Source organism: Vidua macroura, chromosome 1 (genome assembly GCF_024509145.1).
Source record: "Vidua macroura isolate BioBank_ID:100142 chromosome 1, ASM2450914v1, whole genome shotgun sequence".
In the NCBI taxonomy this organism is placed as follows: domain Eukaryota; kingdom Metazoa; phylum Chordata; class Aves; order Passeriformes; family Viduidae; genus Vidua; species Vidua macroura.
In genome coordinates, this window is record NC_071571.1 from 79,183,923 (window position 1) to 79,207,927 (window position 24,005).

Here is a 24,005-nt window from a genome sequence, read left to right on the forward strand (position 1 = left end):
TATATCTTCAGTCAAGAAAAGGTGAATGCAATAAACAATGCTACCAATGCTATTTGGTATCTGGATACCAGATAGACCATCTTGTTAAAATGAAAAAGAAGGGGTTTCTATGTAGAAAAATGATACATCATTTCACCTTTAAAGATGGACCTCCAAGAAGATGAGGCCTATATCAATTTTTTTCCTAAAAAAATGTACAAAATCTCTAGATCTGCAGAAAGAAATAAAATAAAAATTCTAATATAATTATTATGTGTGATAGTATGTGTCATGCCTTTTATTTTTGCTTATTTAATTAGGGTTCCAAATAGGCATTATCTTATACAAAAGCAAAATAAAATAATTTGGAAATTTTATACCACATGTATGCTAATTATTCACCTCAGTCCATCAGGTTTATCAGTGTCTATTTACCTAAAATATAGCAGAGAAGAAGAAATGTCATAACTTAATTATTTTATGCAGCTTTTTCCATAATTCAGTCTACTTTTTCTTAAGTGTCAAAACAAAAGCATAATAGCGTCTTGAAAAGAAATTCTGAAGTGATTTATCAAGATTTTTTGGTATTTAGATCACAATCTCAAAATTTAACAATTTGCTACATTAAGTGAAATTACATTACCTGTATTTGTCCATTCAGCATAAAGCTGATTTGTAATACCTGTATAGCCAGAAACCACTGACCTATTTTGCTGGAAACACAGCCAAATTGAATATAATTCTACTGATAAAAAGCACAGTTAATAATATGTGTGTCTTCATGTATTCCACTTGCCTAGTGCTACTGTGTTCTCCTCTGCCGTGGTGCAAATTGCACTTTCCCTCAGAGCAGGAACTTCTGTATCCTCTCTAATTTTCTTCCCCAGCCATTTGAGTGTGTATCCTAGGCAAGAGCAAGGATTTTTACTCCCACTTTTCTAAATTGTCCACCTTATTATTAGGAATAAACCTCAGTAACACTGTGCCCACTAGACAAGGAACTGCAAGTTTATCTTTGAGATGACAACAGTTCAAGCATGATGGAAGGTGAAATGTACAGGAAAGATAAATGAATATTGTATTTTCTAACAAAAGGAGTTTTCTTTGGCCTACAATCCCAGTCCATCATGACTGTACTATAACTTTGAGTAGGTCAGAAAGATGTACAAATATGTTCATACCTCAAGCACAAGTGATAGTGCTTTGAGTTACTTTGATCACTTATTTCCAAGGGTTCTGTAAAGATTAATTACCACTCAACTCTCAGATAGGCAGTGAGCACACTTACTTACATCTGATAGTCCCTCACCAATTTCAGAGGGGTCTTTGCCCAAACAAAAAGAGAATATTCAAACCAATTTCCATCATCTCTCTATCAAAGTCAGAAAATTTGGCTTCAAGAAACTGCAATGTGGTCAGTTTTCATGAAAGCCAGGACAATAAATTGTGTAGCCAAATTCAGTAATGCAACCGAGATCAACCATGCTTCAAATAGCAATGAGTTTGAGAGTTTGCACATGTAAGATCCAGAAAACGCTTACTCATATTGTTACATACCTTAACCATTTTGTTTATTTGATTGCTGTTTTGGGATTTTTTTCTAAAGTTGTTTTGAGTTTGGAAAGCTTTATCCTAAATGTACAGCCATGTTCCACTTTACTGTATTGGGAAATTTAACTGTCTGCACCAGGATTAAACTGACATCTGATGGATGCAATCCAGCACCTATGCTTTGAAATCACCTTGGAAGAGGCCATGCAGTTCTGACAATTTTGGGAAGCTGACCAGGAATTGCTAAGCTTTTTACTACAAGAGGATGTCTTTAAAAATGATGGGAAGAATATGGGCTTCCATTTATTTTTCCCAATGAATAAGGTAAAGGCATTTGTCTCTATATTTAACAAGTAAGATGGAAACCTTTACTTCTCAATCAATGTTTGCAAAACCTAATCAAGCTGATAGCAGATTTATTGACGTCATGTCATATATTCTTACAAGACTGTATGCCAAGGAATAGGCAAATGTGTTTTCAGTGGGATGATTCACTAGTTCTAAACACATTGAATTCACTCAACTGAGGCTAGAACTTTGTCAGAATAATCAAAAAGTATATTCTCTAAGTCACAGAAGAAAAAAGAATCTATTTCAACCTACTGTAGACAAATCAAGCTGCTGTGGCAGGATTTTGTTTCTTGAGCCCAACCCTTAACAGAATATCAGACATATATTGAGCAAAATACTGAAAAATATATAGATATAGGAGATGAAAACTAACACTCAGTGTAAAATAGTAAAGTCAGTTAAGAACTATAAGCTCAAGTTGTGACCCATGCTTTTAGATAAAATGGACTTCCAAGAATTATTTTCTTACATCCTTTGCAAATGCTCAGAATCAGGCAGGCCAAGAACAGGTGAGTGTTCTTATAGCGGTGAGTGCCTTGAGTCAGAACATCATGCTCCATCCTGCGCACTTGCCATGCAGCAGAGCATTTATCTTTTACACAGCTCATCTCTAAGAGTAATCCTTCTGGTTTATTAATTACTTCAATGTTAGAGATATGATCTATTGAAAGGAATTGCTCAGGGGTGTCAAGTTGCACAGATTTGGTTGCAGTAGTATTTTTCTGCCACTGTTAAACCTCTATATGCCATTAATCAAATTATGCAAGAATGGAACCAGATTTTCAAAATTGCTCAAATAATAAACAAGGACAGAATTTTAAAGTATTCCCACCGTGAGATTTTGAGACAGATTATGAAAAACCTTGCTAGTACAGTAGGCTCCCTGAAAGGCTCTAACCACTCACTTCAGAGCCTTGGCAGCTGCAAAGATCCTCCTTGAAAACCTGGCACAAAAGTGAATATAAATAACTTCTGTAAATCTGTTCTATGAGAACAATTATTCCTTAAGCCAGCAAATTAAGATATATTGAGATGCACTGTGATCTAATGCAAGCTCATTTTGCAAATTATTTTTTGGGAAAGAGCATCCTGGCAACATCATCTGACAAAAATCACTTGATATGTGTGATGCAACAACTGCATAGATCCACCATGAACCTCTATCATACCAGTCTTTAGAGACATGCAGAAACATTTTGGGGAGCACTCTGTGAAATCATGCAAATGGACCAAATTTGAAAGCGTATTACTGCTTTTATAAGATGATTTAAAATAAATGTTTATAATTACTTTTTCTTCTATTTGTTTCTTTGCAATGCTTTCATTATTTGAAATATTTTCCATCCTAGAATGTATTTTGAGTCAGATGCTGAAATTTTATATGTAGTTTTGTTTTTTGATGATAGTTTCATATTAGGGTTCTTTTAAGAAGTACTTTGAAGATTTTTCAAGACAAGCAGTTAACAGTGTTTTCATTTGTGCAATATTTGAAAGATACCTGAGCTGCAAGAAGAAAAAAGAATAAACTCTGTTTTTCTTTCCTAAATTCCTCATTCTTAAAGAACTGCTTTGCACTGTCGCATGTTATTAAGGACTTTTCAGGATACACTACCACCTACTGTAAATATTATTTGAATTCCAATCTCAAATGACACATCTTTTGAAGACATAGAAGTCACTATTGCTGATTATGCATTTTCTAAAGGAGAAATGGAAAACAAAATTAATATGTATCACAAAAAAAAAAAAAACAAAAAACAACTCTCTGATTAGTTCTACACTTAAAAACATCCAGTCTGATTAGCTAGTATTCTTCATATGGTTTTACTTTTTAAACAAGTTAAAAATCCGATTCTATGTTCAATGATGAACAACTACAGTCATGTGAAAGTACAGACCAGTCACAAGAGTATTACATATCAAGGAGAATGGGTATGCAATAAATGTATTGTTTGATAAAAGCCCCAAAGCAAAGTGCTGTATGTATTGCTGCCTTATACTAGGTTAGATTTTTAAATCATAACTCCCTCTTTGTCTGATAACACAGAGGAAAAAAAATTCTTTGATTAATAGAGGGGGATGCAACTCCCTTTTTTAGTACAGCAAGAGATGTTTTTCTTTTAAAAATATGCCTCTTCCCATACAAGATCAACAAGCAAGATACAGAGGTGAAAAGGAATAAAAAATACTATTGAAATTCATTCACTGAAGAAACAAACTAAAATTGCAGTTTCTTTTCCACCTTTTTCTTTTAAACTCATTTATTGCTGATAAAATGGAGCAGACAGAACCAAATCAGTAACTCCATAGTCAGCTGTGTCAGAGGAAATTCAAACTTGACTCCATTGTTCAAAAACACGCCTCAACCTTTTTACCTGTCTCTGAGGTAAAAGAGTAAATGAAAGCTTCTATTTTGGTCAGTGACCTTTCAGGGGCTGACAGCAACCATGGCAATTTGCTTCCATAAACTGTGAGTCATACAGGCTTATAGGATGATGTTCAAGCAACTCAACTTTGTGTTCTTCAGACTTTTTGTCTGTGTTATGACTGATGTCTCAAACTGTATTTAAAACACAACCCCTAAATCTGTTTGAGACCCATCTAAGTCACTGCTCATGGCAAGCTGAAGACACTGGTTACTGTTTTGGACACATTTCAGCTCACTGTTTTTCATTCAGATGGTGAGACTTTGTGTTCTCACAACAAATTTGTAGGGCACCTGAAGCATAGGGCTATAGGCACAAGAATAATTTGTCTCAACAAGAATAAAATACAGTGATATTAATCCACTCTTTTACAGAAACAAAAGGAACTTGAAAGAGAGGAAAGAATGTCAGTCCCATTCTTTTGTTCCTTCAGATAGTGCAAGTCAAGGGAATTGCCTTCCAAACTGGAAAAGTTCAGATTACTCAAAGTTATTTTTCTTTCATGGGGAATTTTTTGAAATTCCAAGATGCTCTGTAACTTGATTTTATGTCTAGGCACTCAGTTTTTATTTCCTGTCACTTCTATATTGCAGGAACACTAACCAGGTTGTTCCCTGTATCTTAGTACTATCTGAGTATGCTGACATAAGGTATTACTGCCTCCTCACAAGCTGAGCATCAATGATGACCATGTAACCAGTGTTTATCACCTTTTGTTTCTCTTAACCACTGTGTAGAAAAACACTTTACACTGATTGAGTTTCATACCTAACAGAGTACTCAAAGATCTAGTATAAGCCAAACTCTGAAACTGTCATAGCAGGACCCTCAAGATCCCTTCTTCCTCTGCTTGCTAGACACCCTCATTACAGAAAATATTCTGAATAATTTTTTTTAGATATAGCCTGCCCAGATGACAGCTGGTCACTGAAGTGTACAGATCTCCTGCAGAAGGAGCCAAAATATTCATGAAGATTATTATATTCTTGCTTCCAGCCAGGCAGCACAGATACCTGAATACTTAGGAGTTACCTAACCATAACATTTTTCTGAGGGTGTATCTCTCTGTCTTTTCTCTTTCTCTTTGTAAGCATTGGTCTATTGAAGCATGAATCCTGATTGCCAGCTTACTTCCTGTTCCTCTCCACTCTTAGTGATGGGCAAATCTAGCTGACATAGTCACACAACAGAACTTTTCTCTTGTTAACCTTTTTCCAGTTATGCTTTGCCACTCAAAATCTCTTCTTAAAAGATGTTGCCAACTGGCTACAATTCCACCTGAAATTGACTTTTTTAGTTTTGAACTGCTGGATTCAGACTTGCCCTTTCTCTTGGATTTCATAACTCGCTTGTTTGACTTGCAATTGTTTCTCCACAAGACTTCATCACAAGTCTAAAGCCTCCATTCACGGAGGGAAAAAGGACATCAGATGGGCTATGGAAAAACTGCACTGCACAGTGAGTGGGTAGTCCAGAAACCCAGACCTGGATGACTGAGTTTTCTGCAGTGATACCAAAAATGTATTTTAAAAGCAAAATTATCTTGTAATGGAAGGATAATGGAAATGGGAGGGAAAAAAAAAAAAAAAAAAGTAAAAATGGAAATTTTGAAGATAATAGTCAGAAAGTTCTAGACCTGATACATTAAAATACCAAAACAGGGACATTAACAAGATAGTATTTGCAACCAGTTTCAGAAGAGCTGAGTAGCTGTGTGTGTAGTAAAAATGAATTTATTTTCTAGGGTTTTTTTCTCCCAATGAAAAATATTTAGCATGCCTTGTATAAAAGGGGTTGGGGAACCACTATAACTTGAAAAGGTCTTAAATTTCACAAGACAAAAACATGTAATCTGAACCTACTCACCTACTGGATTCCCCATTCCTAAAGTTGAAGAGAAATGACCCCAGAAGTCTAGCAGTTTAGGAAAGGAAAAATAATCATTTTGTTCTGACTAGAAAGACATATTGCATGTATGAAATAAATTAGACTAAAAGTGCTAGGACCTCAAATTTATTGGCAAGGAAAAAACATCTTCAAGGGGAAGAGGAGGTTATTTTTTTAAGCAAAGAAGAAATTCAAAGTAGATTACTGCAGAATTTTCCACAGCTAAAGTAAACCAAGCACTTAAAAGTGATGCAAATATAGAAGTAAATCTGAAAAAAAATTGTGAAAAGTATGTATGCTGTGAATATCCTCAGCATAAAAAAATAACCAGTGTGAATTTCAGCCCTTTGTATTTTTGCACATTAAAATGATCTAAGAAAAGGTAAATTTTATATAATGATGTTACTGAATAAGAACTTTTTTTCCTTTCTTTCTAAAATTGCAAGTTAGCTGCAAAAGCAAGACTTTCAACTTTTTAAGCAGTGACATCTGAAAAGTAAGCTTTTTAGGAAATACAAGCTTTCATACCACCTTTAAGTTTAGGAGTGTTTCTGCTGATAAAATTGCCATTGGAAGAAAATGAGGTCTGAAGCAATTTGAATGTGTGGCTCTGGTTTAGCAGTAAAAGCTGTGTGAATATAGGTGGCAGACATAATATTTCCTAAGGGAGTGGTCCTCCATGACCCTGAAATTCAGGCTTTAGCTTTTTCTGCTTAGCACAAAGCCTCCTTCAAACAATACATTTTGTGTAGGTGTGAACATACAATGCCATAAGAAAGAAAAAGGTATTTATGCCCGGTTTATTAAATTGGTTGTTAAAAAATGCTTTAGTTCAAATAATCAAATTAAAATTATTAGACCACATGAGGTGATGATGAAAGAAAACTCAACAGCAGTGATCTTGGCAGGGCTGCCAGTGTCCAGCATCATGGCCATTTGCCGTTTATGGTTTATTGGTCAGCATGATATGAGGAATTTGTGGGAAGATACCTTCATTAAAGTAGCAGCCATTCTCCTATGAAAGTAGATGGTTTTGTAGGTTTTGTAGGAGGAGTCACAAGAGAACATGGGTTTCCATTTAGAAAAATACACACAAAAAATACATGCAAATTATAAAATATGAAAGATCCTTTATTACTTTCTAGCAACCAAAACAGGTGTTAGTTCCCTTCCTTCACCCTTTCTACAGTTGAATCTTTCATAGCATAGTCAGGAAAGCCCAGAGTAATCAGAAAGTTAAAAAAAACATAAGGTGTTTGTTTTATCCAAGCAGTAGCAAGTGATCTAATAATTACCTGGGAAATTAAAAACAGTATATAATTTAAAACTTAAAAAAGGTAGGGAGGAATGTTGGGAAGAACAGGCAAGCATGAATTTAATGAATTTAAAGGAAATACAGCTCAGAAGAAAGGAAAAACAAGAACTTTAACATTTGATCTGTTACCTTGTTTTGATACTAACTCACATTTAGATCTCTCTTTTCATCTGACTTCAACAATCCCAAGGATTTCTGAAGCAATTTTTCAGTTTGTTCTCTGAAAGGTATTGCCTATGTTCTCATGGACACAAAACAAGAACAGACTACAGTACAACTGATTCTAGGGAAAAAGATCAGGTTCACTACCTTTTCTTGTCATACTAGAAGGGTCAACCAATGCTTAGCATTTTTTTAATTAAATATGTTGCATCTATATTTCATGTAAATTACATTTTTTCAAAATCTGTACTGTAAATTCATACTTCTGTCATGGAAAGCATATTTAGTTGGCCTGAATTTCATCCATGTTGCTGTTTCTAGTCAGAGAGAAAAAGACACACCTAACAAAGTGATACAAAGAGTTTAAATAAGGCAGTTAGGAAGATACTTAGGGCTTGCCAGGAGCAAACATCCATTAAGCTTGTGATCTTTGGTGGAATTTAGACACTCTGCAAATTGAATAAGACCCTTCAGCAGATAATAACTTTTGTAAACGTTTGATAGCAGGAAACACATAAGATACCAAACATATAAGATACCAAACTTTGTCTACCTATTTATTATTTGTTATCTAAAGAAAAATATCTCCTGTCCTCTAAATTTAACAGTTTCTCTAAAGCTGCAGAAAGTTTCTTAGTGCTGCAGCCAAAAACCACATCCTGTATTTGAGAAGATATGAAAGATGACTGTTAATAAACTGGAAAGCACTGAAATACAGATAAAACTGTAGCTAAAACACACTGTTAACAATAACAATAACAATTGAAGCAGACAAGATGCTTGAAAGTGTCAAAAGTGAGAAGTAGGAAAAATCTATAAATTATTTCTTATAATGTACTAAATGCTGTATGTGTTACAGAAGCAACAACAAAAGCAACAACAGAAGCAATAACAAAATATTAATTTTATAAAGCAAATAATGTAATCCTATGTGTATTACTCTAGGTAACTAGAACTTTAGGAAACCTATAATTGGGAAGAACATGAATTCCAATTCCCAAGAGCATCCTGAATTTATGGAGTTGGAGAAATAAATCATTAAAATCCCTTGTATCTTTCTGTCTGTGATACTGGGAGGTTCTGCTCAAGGTAGGTTCCTCTCACCTCATGAGGTTTGAAAGACAAAACCAAGAATTTCAATGGATTACAATACCATTGTATGCAGGGAAAAAAACAAATAGGGACAAAGGGATCTTTATACCTATATTAAGGCCTAGATATTAAGGTACATCTGCAGGACTGTACTGAGACATGCATGCTTGCCAGGCTGCCTGACATCTGGGTGAGAGCTGATGCAGCTGCATAGCTCTTGGTGCAGTGATAAAGTACCCCTCAGCAAGGCCCGACACGCTTTTTGAACTGATTTGGCAAGAGAAGGGCACACAGAGCTTGTTCATTTCCATCTATGCCTGCCAGCATAGGCGCCCTCTTCACAGGCACTTCTACCTACCTTCTTTTGAAATTGGTAAGACTAAAGCATCTTTGAGTACCAATGGGATTTCAGCACCCAGTCAGGGGCCTCAGTATCTCAAAAGCAATTTACAGACATGAAACAGACAAATGGCCATAGGAACTAAGTGTTAAAGAGGTTTTTCTTTTCTATCCAGAGCAGCATTGTTCACTGAACAGTTTTTGGCAACCAATCTCTAGCCTTGGCAGGAAGGCTTTACACTGACAGCTTCAGCTTGCATGAACCTCATGTACCTGCCAAAAGCTTTTAGGCAAAGACCTAGATTTGCATTTCTTTAAATATAATATGTAAGTCCAGGATTTTACATATATTTTCTTAGTTTACATGAATCTGAAAAACAGAAGAAGAGAAAAATATATCAAGCCAAATAAAAAAAGGAACGGTGTGAGACTCCAGTACTTTTTGGGGTCAGACTGAGCCCAAAAGTGTTTTGCTTGTCTTTTTTCTCACATGTGGATTATGAGACATACATAAAAATCTTCCCCATACAAACTTTTCCAATGCAAATCAGAAAACTGTACAACATTTTCAGAAAGTGTTCACATCTGTTTTATTTATTCACCACTATAAGCCACTACTAGAAGTATTTTCTGTCCCTCTGAAGCAGCAGGAGAAGAGAAAGTATACAGGAGCAAAACTACTGTCCAGGGAAAAAGCACAGTCCAAAATGGTGTGACTTCAGGTAGCAAGATGGCAAATCTAAAAATCTGGTAGTCAAAAAAAGAAAAAGAAAGGAACACTTCATATTTCCTTGCCAGCTGAGACATCCTGTAGTGAACAGGTAAGACTGACTGTACCTTGTTGAATTTGGGGTGAATGGAGTGATATGTGCTACGTGCACTGTGTAAGACAGGAGACTGTGAATGAGCCCCTTCTCATCTTGACTGAAAGCTGGAAACTGGTTGGCACTTCCCAGAATATGGTCATGCAGTGACTCTGTGTGCTCCTGAGCAGGCAGAGACAGCACACTGGGGTCAAGTCTTTACTGCATGGGGCCAAACTACAAGCTAACTGCAAAGTGTAAAGCAACACTGGTTCAGCAGAACTTCTCAGGACCTGAGGGGCTGTACAAGCTCTCCACTGCACTCTGGAAAAGTGCCTACACAGAGATGGTGAGAGCACCTGAGCTAAATTAGCTTGCATTACAGATTAGAAATACTGGTGTGCAACAAATATTATTACAGCTTTCCTCCAGTCAAAGCATCCCTACTGCTCAGCCCCAGGAGTGCTACCCATAGGATTTATGTTTTGCACTGATGTTTCTAAGGGCATAATTTAATAAGTGGGAGAGGAAGAGAAGAGGAGTCTTTTTTGTTTGGGCTTTTGGAGTTGTTGCTTAGTTTGTTTGGTTTTGGTTTTTTTCTTAGAATCAATCTTCTCTCAGGTTTGCAGAAGCAAAAGAGGTCTTTTTGCTGGAAGTTACACCATGCTGTTTTCATACTTCCTTGTAGAATAAGTTCTATGATATAATTTTTATATATTTCAGTAAATGTTCCATTGCTACAGACTGTGACAAAATAAAAATGTAAACCCCATCCAGCTGTTAGCCTCTAAAATGAAAGATATTTCTAAAGCTCATAATTTATAGATTTCAAAGTTCATAATAATTAGGGTTATTTCCTGTTGCTGCAGAAATAGAATGAACCTTTAACATTTTACTAGAAGTTTCCAGTTATATGGAGAACTGTCCAAAAGCCCTAAAGTTCCTTAAAACAGTGGAGTTTAATGCCTGAAACCGTAACACAGATGAAGAAGTAAAATCAGCAGATGCTTATCTATCCCACAAGCAGTTCTGCTCACACACTTATTTCCACTTTTTTAAATGAAGAGGAATGCAAATTAGTTCTTTTAAGCCATTACTCTCACCTTTATTACAAGATAAATCTTCTCTACCTCTATACTGTAGCTCTCTTGTATTTGCTTAGTTACTTTAATAGAAGCCAGACTTGATTTTCTTTTTCCTTTTTTTTTTTTTTTTTTTGTTGTTAACTGGGATGAGAAAGTACCTGAAATTATTTTATATTCTTCTATAGGTCAATTTTTGAAACATGCAAATGTCAGACAGGCACACTACTCTTGTCAGTACCTCTGCCTTGGTAGCAGAGATTTTTTTTCCAGTTCACATCTACGTTTACTGCTCATGCAAAGTAAATATTTGCACCAGCCTGTCTCAAGCTGATCAGGGTTCCCTACCAAAACAAAGTTCACTATACTGGATGGAGATGTTTAGTGGAAGAGCTCATTTCATAGACTGTGTACAATCGAAATAGTAGAAGACTCGTTGAAGCTCCCACCCAGACTCCTAAGATGTCCCTGGAACCATGGAGGACAACTCCCACTGCAAGAAAATAGACAGACTGAGTCTTGTTTCAGAAGTGCCTTTTTATCTCAGCTGCAGAGGGATCGCAGTCAACCAGCTGAGACTGAAATACACAGAATTTTTAAAGGGTATATAACAAGAAGTTGTTACTGAAAACACAGCTTTCAGCCTGTCAACTTCTTTTGAGTAACCTAACTTGCTCATACTTAGTACAGGACTATGTAAATAAAATTTGCCTAATGTTTTACTGAATTAGTTTGGTGTTTGGCTGGCAGGAAGAGCGAGCTGTGCCCACCTGGACACAACAAATGGAAATAGCATGCTTCAAACTGAGTCTGAACACTTACTCATTTAACTCCTTCCAGATGAAATCACAGACACCATGAGCAGAAAAGAGCTTTGCATGCAATGTAGCACAAAGAACCACAGGAATCCTCTAAAGCTACTTAAAATTCTTTTAAAATTAAAATAACTCATTTGAAGTAAATACCTCCTGAAATATTCCTAAAGCTCTTCAGGTATTTGTTATTATACTTCATACAGTCTTACCTAAGTTCAAAAAACTTCTGATAGAGGTCTACAGCTATAAACAAGGGTATCTTAGATTAATCCAGGTAAAGAATATTGTCTTTTCTTCACAGTGCAATGAGTACAAACTGCCTGGAAGCTGAAGTAATAGCTGCAGTTTATATGAGGCAGCCACAGAGAGGAGGAAATACAAGACTCATTGCTAGAGAATTGTATAGGTCCATGTTAAAAATGTCTAAACAAGTGAAACTTCCTTGATTTTGTTGAAAATGCTGTTGTTGCAGGGCAAGTTACAGTGATGAAATCACACTGCACAGCTTCAAGGTTACTTTTTGATTTTAAGCTTTTCTTAGGTTTTCCCTTTTCTCCAAAACTAAAAAGAAAAAAAACGGGGGGGAAAGAGGCTGTTTCCCATAATACTCAGCAGCTTTTAAATGTCCTGCAGCATTGCAATAACATAATTAGTATGACATTAAGATAATTTCTTTACCCAAGATGATTTTGATTTGACTTGCTGAAGCTACTGCTAACTTTTCAAAAATTTTAAACCGACAATATCAATCAAGAGAGCAACGTTATTTTTAACTTGACCAAAAAAAAACTCCCCTTGGTGGAGAGTGAGTGCAAGGATGATTTGGCACAACTAGCTTATACATATAACTACTCTTATTTTAACAAGCATATCTATACATGTATGAGCTTGAGTGTAATTTGTAAACAACAATTTCCAAGAAAATTTTGGCTTTGAACATTTTGTTATTTTATTCACAAAACGTAGACATTACAACTCACTGCTAAAAGAGAATGCTATATTAGCCTTTGGAAACTTCTATATAAGGAGCACAGTTTCATGTCATGTATGAATTTCAGTGAAGCTGCCACAGTCTAATGAACTAGTGTTTTAAAACTCAAGGAGTTTTTGCACCAATATCATTGCACTGATTGCCTTGTTTTTGAAAGAAAAAAGGGATCTTTCAGAAGAAAGAAACAAATTTCACACACTTTCACAATATTGCCTGACACTATAAGCTGCATTCTTATTTTGGCTGTGGTGGGATAAAGCCAGAATGATTCCCTTGTCTTCAGTACAGTTACACTAGAAAGCGAGGTGTTTCTGAGGAAAGAATTTCATTATAAAATCTTTAGACACAGCCTAGAAATTTAGAGACAGAAAAGATCTTAGAGAAGACATTTGAGTGATCACAGTTTAAATTAAATAATACTTATAAAGAGAGCTGTTATACTTGTTATTCTGATTATGGCAAGAATCTCATGGAATTCTGAGAGAATCACAGAATATGATCTCTATCACAAGGGAACATTTTTTCCTTTTTCCATTAGCAGTCTAACAAATGGTGTCTCTCAGATGCTGCCAACATCATGACATATCTTCCTGAAATTACATGATCACATTGCAAACATTTTAGATTTGGTACAAAATCTCATGGTTCTGGTCCCTGTTCTGTCACTGCATTTTATTCTATGACTCCTTCATATATGCAAACCATCCTTCCCTCCACAAGCATAAACCAGCACTGGATTAGTGGTTGCCCATTGGATCAGTAAACAGGCCAGTGTAAATCCTGGTTTGGTCATTTATGTTTTGCCGATCACCAGCAACTGAACAGATGTTTTAAAAGGCAGATGTGGCAAGAATGAGAATCACTTCAGCTAAATTATGAATTATACTTAAATTATTCATATGAACTAGCTGTAAACTATCATTTAACAATATTGATCAGAATGGAGAAGAAAGTAGATTCATCAAGACTGCAGTGCAAATAAGGCCCAAAATAGGCTAATGCCCTGATGTTACCTTTTCTCCCAACAATGGTGGTTTTTTTTTTTATACTGTCAGGAGGTGTATCCAACCAGAGAAGAAACTCCAAGTACCTGTAAAAGGAAAAATAGTTTGGGGACATAGTTTGCTGTTTTACAAGAGGTCTGCTTGATATCTCTTCCATGATCCACTAATGACTCTGTGTAAAGATAAGCATAAAAATACCTGAAAATCACTGACTTGTAGGATCTGCTAAATAGCTAAATGAGCTATTTCTCCTCCAGAAGTGAAGAATTTTTTCAGAATGTTTCAAAGAAATTAACATCTTTTTTAAGAACTCCCTTTTTTTGATGCTGTGTCTAAAACAGAACCTTTCTTACTTTTTATATTTCCCTAATAGGCTCATTGCAAACTTGTAAAATATTTACAGGGACAATACAAGCAGATCAAGCTTTCAGAATGTTCTGGACATGCTATGAATGACCAGGTTTTTTGCTCAGCAGCAAGGCAGATTAGATTATAATATTAGATTATATCTAAGGACAGGCACTGAGGGGAATCAAGAGCTAGAACTTGAGTGTTCCCACACAAACTTGCCATTTCAATCCCATAAAGATGGTAGAAAAATAAATTACAATAGCACCTATTAGACAATAAATTATTTACAAACCACAGCACCTCCCACAGGGCCAGAAGTTTTAACAAAAACATTGAAAGTGTCACTGTCATACTTTCTCTATATCAGTAAAAATTACACGCAATGTGCTAGTCTGATTAATTTTGAGCACTCCTACTCCTCATAATCTTTAGCTTGTTGCCTGTTAAAGCAGTAAGTTAGTCATAGATTTTTATTGAGACAATATTCTTTAACCTTTATAGAGATGAGCAGATACTTTGGAAGTATCTACTATCCACAGCAAAGACAATAATTTGCATTAACAGTTACTTTCATTTCTGTTGGTGAGGCTTTGAGATTATGAGTGGATTGAAACACATCTTTGGCCACCAATTTATATATGCACTTTTTGGCATTCCAGCTCTTGATTGTGTAAGCAGTAAAAATATTTAGGGATAAGTATTTTTTTACACCAACAGATTGTAAGAGGAAAAGAGTTACACACTAGATTTCTGTTCATAGCAGTGCCTCTTGCGGAATTTCAGTGCAGAACCACAGCTTCACTGAACAGATCCACCCACAGCTTTCTCCCAGGAATTTCTTATCCTTTCTCTCAGGACTAGGTTCCTTACATAAACTATTCTGACAATGTTCTTTGGACTCATCTGGTCACATAATGGGCGAGTTCCTTAGAGGCCTTTTTCAGCTAAGGGAGGGATCCTCCACAGGTCAAGAATGTCTCACTTTGACTAAGGACATGGCAGGGAAATGCAGACAAACCTCCCCACACTCTTTGAGGTTTCTAAGTGTTTATATTACCTTGGGAGCAGTAGGACCTCTTCTCACCTGAAATTTACCACAGAGCACCACTCCAGAGGAGTGAAAGAGGACTTACTTATTCAAATGAAGGCAGCAGTCTTATTGCTGCTATTCTCTCCAAGACATTCTTGGATGTCTTCAGGGCACAAAACTGCAAAGAATAAACTCTGCAAGTATTCTTAAATGGAGCAACCTGTCTTTCCAAGAAGTCTCTGAACAGGCATGTGTCACAAATAATAATTTTACATGCTCCACTTTACCTTAGTTGTCAAAAAGCCATTTCCTCAAAACTAAGACTGTAGTTTGGTTTAGAATAAAGACACTTGAAAAAAATCTTTTATTTTTCCAATACATACAACTTAATCAAGAGATCCAATTAAAAAAAAAAAAAAAGTACTAATTAAGTTGAAAATCATAGCAACATTTTTATAGCTCTTGGAATTGATTAAACATATGCAAATTGGTATTTGCAAATGCCTCAATACTTACAATGAAATTCAAAATGTTCTTTTAGTCCAACAAGCTTCAATATTGAAATCTGCCTAATACATTACTCTTTAATGCAATACTTAATGATTTTTTTACTTTTTACCGCTACTTCCCAACAAGAAAGAAATGCAGTTCTGTATTGCCCTCTCATTGCTTTTTTAATATTTCTATGTTCTACAAGATGACTGCAAGGTAGGATGATAAGTTCAATGGTCAAATGTGTCCAATTTCCTCACAGAAGGATAACATCTACACCTACCATTCCTTTGTGCAGATGTTGTGCTGAAATATTAAATAAAGACTTTACAACCAGTGTTCTATGATATATATTGTAATCTGTGTAACTCTTTTAATGAAAACCAATAAGTATTTTAACAAAAATCAGTAATTTAAAAATGGCCCAATGTCTATTGACTCTCTAAGAAATAAGGTTTTTCATTTCTGCATAATGGATCACCACCCACTTCTGCTTAAATGGACGGAGGTAGTGCCATCAAAATCTTGACATTGACTGTTTCTGAGTAACAGAGCTTTCCTACTCAGAAAAAAAAAAAAAAAAAAAAAAAAAAAAAAAAAAAAAAAAGATATTATACTGATTATCTAACTGACATTCCTATGAATCCAAAGATTAAAAAATTGAGAGTGCAGTTATTCAGGGAAATTCTCATTAAAAAATTATTTTTTTCTTCTAAATTAAGAACCTCAGAATTTAGCTTCCTAATGGTCAAGGTCGAGCTTGAAAAGATTTCTGTGGCCAGATATCACACAATTTTAATTATGTGTACATCTTAAGGCAGATCTAGTCTAAAATATAAATAATTCCACTAAAATAAAATCTACATTAAATTCTGTTGAAATGGAGCAGCAGTCAGATCCTTAACCTGGTGACAGAATATTTTTCCATTGGATATTAAAGGTGTTTCTGTTACATTCCTGTTGCTTCTAGTGTAACATTATCTCTGGTGAAACTGTGGGAGGTGTTGTTACAGCAACAGGTGTTGATGTTATAAATCATAAGCTACTGATGTCTAAGAAATCAGGACGAAATTTTCAGCAAAAGCAGAGACCTAATATATGAAATGTCTTTAAGACATATTTAGTGGGGAGAGAAAAAAACTTGCTATGTGACTCTTTTCTGCACCATGTGTGCTTTCGTCTAGTGGCACCTCTCTGAGTTTTTCAAGGAAGGATCTGTCCTTGTGAACATCTCTTCTTAAGGAAATTGATGTATCTTCCACATTTTTTGGCAAATAAATCACCCAGGGGCAATGCTAGGAGACTAAATATTGCTGAGTTCCTTAACAAGAAGCCAGATCATCAGGACAGCATTATCTGTGACTTTTCTACAAAAAGGACAATGGCAATATTCAAATAAGCCCTAGAGGGAGAAAATGTAGAGATTTATGCAAGCCAACACTCATTTGAAGAAAGGAAGGAAGAAATAATAACTGCGCTGTAGGGCTCTGATAAACTCAGAAGGACTAAACAGCAAAAAATACATAAAGTAAAGTAAACTTGAAGAAAAGATACAGATTTATATGACTGCACAAAGTCTGTGCTAAATTTTGCAAATAAGAGATTAGACAAGATAAACTTATGCCCAGTATTTTAGATTTTTATTATAAATAAGTTTATTTGGGCTTTATTTCCATTGTCCATGAACAAATTTTTATAATAATTTCAATTTCACTATTGACTTAACATTCCTAGTTCAGACATTTAATTTCTTATGACATATTGCCATCACATGCTTTGATAAATGACATTTCAAGAATCTTATATGTGAGATACATGCTGCAACCTGTAGATCTTTTTTTAAAATGAAATTTAAAAAAAAATTATTTTAGCACATGCAGAACGCTCTAAAAAAATCCAAAACCTTTTTAAAAAGCTCTTTTAATCCCTAACCTAAAGCTACTTCCCTAGTGTGTATATATATATATACACTAGCATATATACAGACAATTTTTTACAGACAATTTATTATCCTCCCCATGAAAACAAAAAGTATTTGAACAATGAAAAAAATTCTGAATAAAATAAGGTGAAGGTTGTATTATTTTTTTCATGTTCTGGGACTATCTCCTGTAAATACTTGATTATTAAACTGGTACATCTGGGAGAGGAATGAGAAAGGGAGTTTTTATTGCTATTTTTTTTCCACACACTTGAAACTTGTCTAGAAGTTAACTATGACATTATTGAAATATCTCAGAAAATCCAGAATAATTGTTTTTACAGTATTATAGGTCTGGAAATAAATCAAAGTTCTCAAAAATTTTCCAAGTAAAATCTTTTACTTCTTCTTGATGCAACTGAAAATTGTTCTATAAAGCTATCAACCCTTCCCTCTACTCTCAAAATGACCTATCTAAAAAATAAGAACAGTAGGATAGTTTGATTAGATACCTAGAAATATCAACAGAAGAGCCTTGATAATTCCACACAGAATTAGAAAAATACCCTCTTTCAGAATCAGGATTCTAACAAACATTGTTTCCATGTTTACTAAATATTTTCATTTAATTGAAAAGAATATCGTATTTTGGCTATTACAATGAAAGTTTAAGGATCACATCCTCTCCAGATATACATTATTCTATGAAGCTCAGCTGGCTTCAAATGGATCATACCAAGATCTACATTGCAATGATGAAAATCCTAACCAGGTTAAGCTCCAAGAATCTATGCTGCTTAACACATTCCTTGCAGGGTGATCTCGGCTTCTCATGAACACACAGGGCCTCCCCATTCACACCAGAAAAGTAGAATGCACATAATTTGACATGGGTAAAGTCCTACTTGCACTGGAAAAGAGGTGTATCAGACCAGGATTTCAACCTATGAGCAGAGCTTAGCTATCTGCCTAGATATGCTGCCATACCAAGTCCTGTTCTTGCTGGCTGCCACTGGGATGGATTCAAGAATTAACCAGAACCATCTAACAAAATGGCAAAGTCTACTGTGCTTTTCTTTGCACTGCAATTTAGACTGCCCATTTGTCTTTTCCCTCTTTTTATCACACGGAACTTCCCAGGCAATAAATACTGTCCTGTGAATAGTACCCATCATGTTTAACTTACACAAGGGATAAAACTGCATATATTATTTGCCCATACAACATGCAAGGTATGTGATGGAATAAGAGGTAAGATTGAACAGACACTGTCAGAAAAGGACCATCTGAAAGCTATGGATGACCCTTCAGCATCTGCAGAAATCAGGCAATTGTCTGACTTGACCTGGGTATCACCAAGAAGTTTAGAGAAACTGCTCACTAAACAGCTGCTTTTGCTTCTTTCTGGGTAGGTAAAGAAATCTCCTCTCTCCTAATACAAACTATACCAAGTCATATCTGTTGCACCATGGCTTAAATTCTCATTCATGCCTAAACTCAAATCCTGTTTGAGATCATTCTAGTAGAGCAAATGAAGTTTCCAAGGCCACACACAGTCAGTCTATTCATAAAAAAAAAAAATACATGAATAAAAGCAGATTCAATGACTGATGTCTTGGTGACAATTTGTATAATGTTAATCTTGATGTGTTACTGAACAGTTTCATATTTAAGAAAATTTGCTTTTGACAGCAATATTTCAAATCTAGTAAAGAGCTGATTACAATGCTTAATATTTCCTTAAATTTGAAAATAATTCTAAGTAGAAGACAATAATTAAAGACACGTTTTATTGCACAGACTTAACAATGAATTAGATACAAACCTGTAATATTAACAGTGTAGGAGTTAATGAAATTCAGTCACAGGAAAAGATGAAAGAGCCCATTCTTCTATCTATTCTGTTATAGGAAACATAAGGGAATGAAAAGCTTACTCTATTGAGTGAGAGAAGGTTGTTAGAAGACAAACAACTTCCTGCAATTTCACCAGAGAAAACAAATCAGAAAAGGAGCTACTAGGGAGCTTTCTGTAGCAATAGTAGGCACAAAAGAAAAAAAAATCTGTGAAGACAAAGATAAGATTCAACCAAATACTTCACTCCAAACTTTCTTACCAAAAGCTTTGTGCCACCAGCAATATGGATGTTGAAGAAAATACGTCTTCATTTAAAAATAAAAAAGCTTTCATTCTTTAATGCTTTTCACATGAGAGCTTGCCAAATTTTTCTCAGAGAGGATTTTCATGCAGACAAATGGAACTTCTCTTTCTTCTTTAGTCAACCAACATTCCTAATGAATAAAGTAGCAATCTCTATATTTCTAACACCTTTAATCATTTCAGGATGCCAGAAAAGGTCTAATTCAGCATTTTTCATATGTCTTTTTATCCATAGATTACAAGGAAAATTCCTCTCCTTCTTACAAGTTCCTTTTCATTGTATATTTCAGTACTGTTCTAAATCTCCTGGTACCTGCCTTTATATTCACTTAATGATTTGTTTAATCACTGCAGCTGAATTTCCTTTCAAGACATCCTTCTCTGACATTGCTCCAAGACAAAATGTCATAGAGGCTGCCACATAGTATAGCAAATCTCTCAAAAATTATTAAAATATCAGCTGCCCAGAACTTCTCAAGCACTTCAAATTCACTCACTAATTCTTCCAGTTGCCCATGGCTATTCACTCCTTCCTTCCCCTATAAGCAACATGGCCAGCTTCCAGATGTATTATCCAAGCATTTCTCAGGAGCCAGAGGTATAATATTTTGTTCAGAACAGTGAGTGGAACAGTGACATACTAGACTTCATTCTATCACCTGTTCTATGAAATGAGACAAGGGTATCCATTCCGAGAAACCTACTGCTGTCAAGATTTACACACCAGTTTACGTTCACACACGGTAAGACATCCCATTGGCTCTTCTAATGCTCCCATGCATCAAATCAAGATAAGTTTAAGCTCTTGAGGATCAGGGTTTCATAGCTGAGTTTAGGCAGGCTCAGAACATCATGAACTCCAGCTTCAATAGGGGTGGCAGGACAGATGTGTGACTACTCTTCAGCTGCCCCAGTTTTTGATTCAGTTTCATAAAATGTGGATTTTTACAAACTGTAAGCCTTAATCCAAAAGAAAAATAAAACAAGAATTATACTACTTCATTGAATGCAATATTTAGGTGTGATATAGGAGTTATTTTGCTCAGAAAAACAGAAATTTTTATAGTGGTGTGGAACATTCACACACATATATATATGTGAGTGTGAATATATATATGCATATATATAAATATATATATATATAATAAATATGCAAATAGTAATATTAAGATATTGTTACCTTTCTGTGTACAGAAAGGCAACATAGATAAACGATTGAAAGCAATTGCAAAATGTTTGTGTATTTCTTAGAAGCTAGAAGACCTTGTTTTCTTGTATACTTATGTGTGGATCTGTGCAAAACTGCTGTGGATCAGTTGCTGCTATCTTTCAATTAGGTCATTTTAATTTGAAAAATTTTTAATATTCCTCCCATGGTGAGAATTCAGCCCATCTGGGAAAAGTAGAATAGAATTGTATCTGAATCTTTTTGATTTAATATTTGATTTTGTGTTTTGCTACATACACACAAAGACTTACACACAGACTTACACACACAAAGCAATTTGGCTGGTTGTTTGTTTGTGTATTGTAATGTACAAAACCTCTCACTTTACTGTCATATAAATCCAGTATTTGATAATCAAGTGCCTTGATTAATCATATCACCATTTCAGAGCTACTCGCATAATTCAAAAACACAGAAGAAATTGATTCTCTAGTTGTTCTCCTCTTTCCATGGATAAGAGAAACCATGACTGCAGGAAGAAGGCAATGAGTTGAGTAAATAATTAAACAGGGCTCTGAAACTGAGGGTCAGTAGAATGAGAAGAGCATGAACCAAATTCAGCTGAATTTACAGCACTGTAAGCTCCTTGAAACACTGTTATCTCTGTGCCTTTTTTTGAGAGCCCCAGAGGAAGAATAACCATGTTTCATTACTTTGTTTTGCAAATAGAGGGAGGTGCTAGCTCACAAATAAGAAATAGATCTAGAAGGTGCAATAGATCTAAAGTTGCTACAATACAGGAAAATAGATATTATTGTGAAGAGATCAAGACCATCCATCTTTCTCCAGTCAATTTCTGCAGATGCCTCCTAATTTAAAAAAAGAATGTCAGATTCAAATGCTTTGATGAGAATTCCTTATCTATCAAAGCTTGGGTCCCTGATTAGCCAAATACCTGTGCCAGATGCCCAGCTGCTACAAATTCATGGAATTACCCTGATTTAAACGTGTCAATGAGATGACCAGTTCTTTTAAGTGTACAGCTCAACTCCTTCTACCCAGAGGTTTGGGTTTTCTCCTTTCTTTCTTAAGAAAGAATTTTTGAAAAGCAAAGTGTGTACAAGTGCTATGGTGAAATATGATTTAAAATCAAAGTAGTGTTGAACCTACTCCAAACAGATAAAAAATCTTAAGTCTGCTATGCAGTTCATAAGTTTGTTCTCAGAATAATAGTGTCAGGTTTCTCTCACATATGGAGATATGTATGTTTCCACAAGTAAGAGGTGGAAAATAATAGTTGGAAATTCTCTCTGTCATCTTTCCAGTTTACAATCAATGTATCTTTCAACAACTGAAGCAACAGGTTTCCATTTCTGTCTTTTGCTTTAGAGTCACACCTTTGTTTTGTGAATGGCATATAATATTTCTACTTCAATCATCAGAATTACTTCAGGAGTTCATTTTGAAGTTGAAGCTTGACACTGTCTAGGAAATTCCAGCAGAGCAACCAAAGACAACCTAAAAAACTATTTCATCCAAGTGGAGGTGGTACCTCTCGTAGTGGAAAAACAATTAATTTTGAATGACTGCCAAAACACTGAAAAAGAGAAAGGAATTTCCCTGTCCTGTAACTTCCTATCTAGAATTTAACAGACAGGTAACAGAAAACCAATATGTCACCAAAAGCTTTAGTTTTTAGTTTAGACTAAAAACAAAAACTGAAAACAGAAAGAAAACCAAAATATTTTCCAGAGAGAAGAGAGTAAACATGATAAAGAGTTGATCCCACAGGTTTGTGGTACTAGTAACTAGTTTTTCAGTTTGCATAATGACATTAATAAGTTCTTGCTGCTGCAACAAGCATGTCAGGAAATGTTTTTTCACCTAGAGGATCTGCCAAAGCCCAAGCCACACATAGAAAAACTGCTTAGTCATTGCTTCAAATCAAAAGGGTTTGACATGTATGAGATTCAGGAACAGGAAATACAGCACAACAGGTTCAACATCTGAAAAGTCTGACCCAGGGAAAATGCATGTACACATTCCCATGGGACATGGGAACTCATCAAGCTCTGGATCTGTGTATGTCATGTGTGTGTGCATCACAACATGAAAAGAGACAGGCTTTCTCTATTCCTTGCAGCAACATAGCTCTGCCAGTTTGACTGAAAGAAGAGTTTGTGAATTTTCTCAATGTTACCAACCAACATTGGATCCCAGGGAATATTAAAAAATGCCCAAATATTACTAGCAGACACAGAATTCAGCTGACTTTTTCAATAGCTTTCCCAAACAATATTTCAGAGCTGTTTTAAAGCTTTCATTTCCCTGTGACAGCTAACCTTTAGAACTGAAACTGTGCAAACAATTTCAGTGTAACTGCAAGGAAAACTTAAACTTTCCCCCCACACATGAGCATGATGAGAAATACCACCCTTAGACTGAGCTCAGGCAAAACCTGGTGGCTTATCCCAAGTGGTTGCAAGAATCAAGTGCTGGATTGCCCATGCAGTTCCTCGAAGAGAGACTTTGCAGAGAATTATCTTGTATTAGAACTTTTTGTCTGTGATCGATTTAGTGAAAATACAGGCTCAGGAATACATTCACATATATGTATCTCTTAAGACATAGTTTGAAGTGCTGCCAATGGCATAATTAAGTTTAACATCCCACCTGGACTACAAAGAAGACTCTCACACAGTTACAATGAAGGCAATGCTGTAAATACTCCATTAAACTCTCACAGAGTCACAGGAAGTGTTACTGCATAGATTCTGTTTATTGCTCTGAACCTCCATGAAATTCTGTCCCAAGATAAAACTCACACAGGTACCAGGGAAAGAAAAAAAAAAAAAAAAAAAAAAAAAAAAAAAAAAAAAAAAAAAAAGAAAACAAAACTTGGAGATCTGCCTATTTGAAAGTAATCTGCCCAAAATTTATTTGAACAAAATCTGAAGGAAATTAAATTCAGGGGCATTTTAATTGATGTCAGAGAGCTATTTTTTTTTCAAGATGATGTTGAGAAATGTAATTTCTAGCAGTGAAGATCACAGAGATCTCTTAAGAGCAATAGATAAAGAAATGAG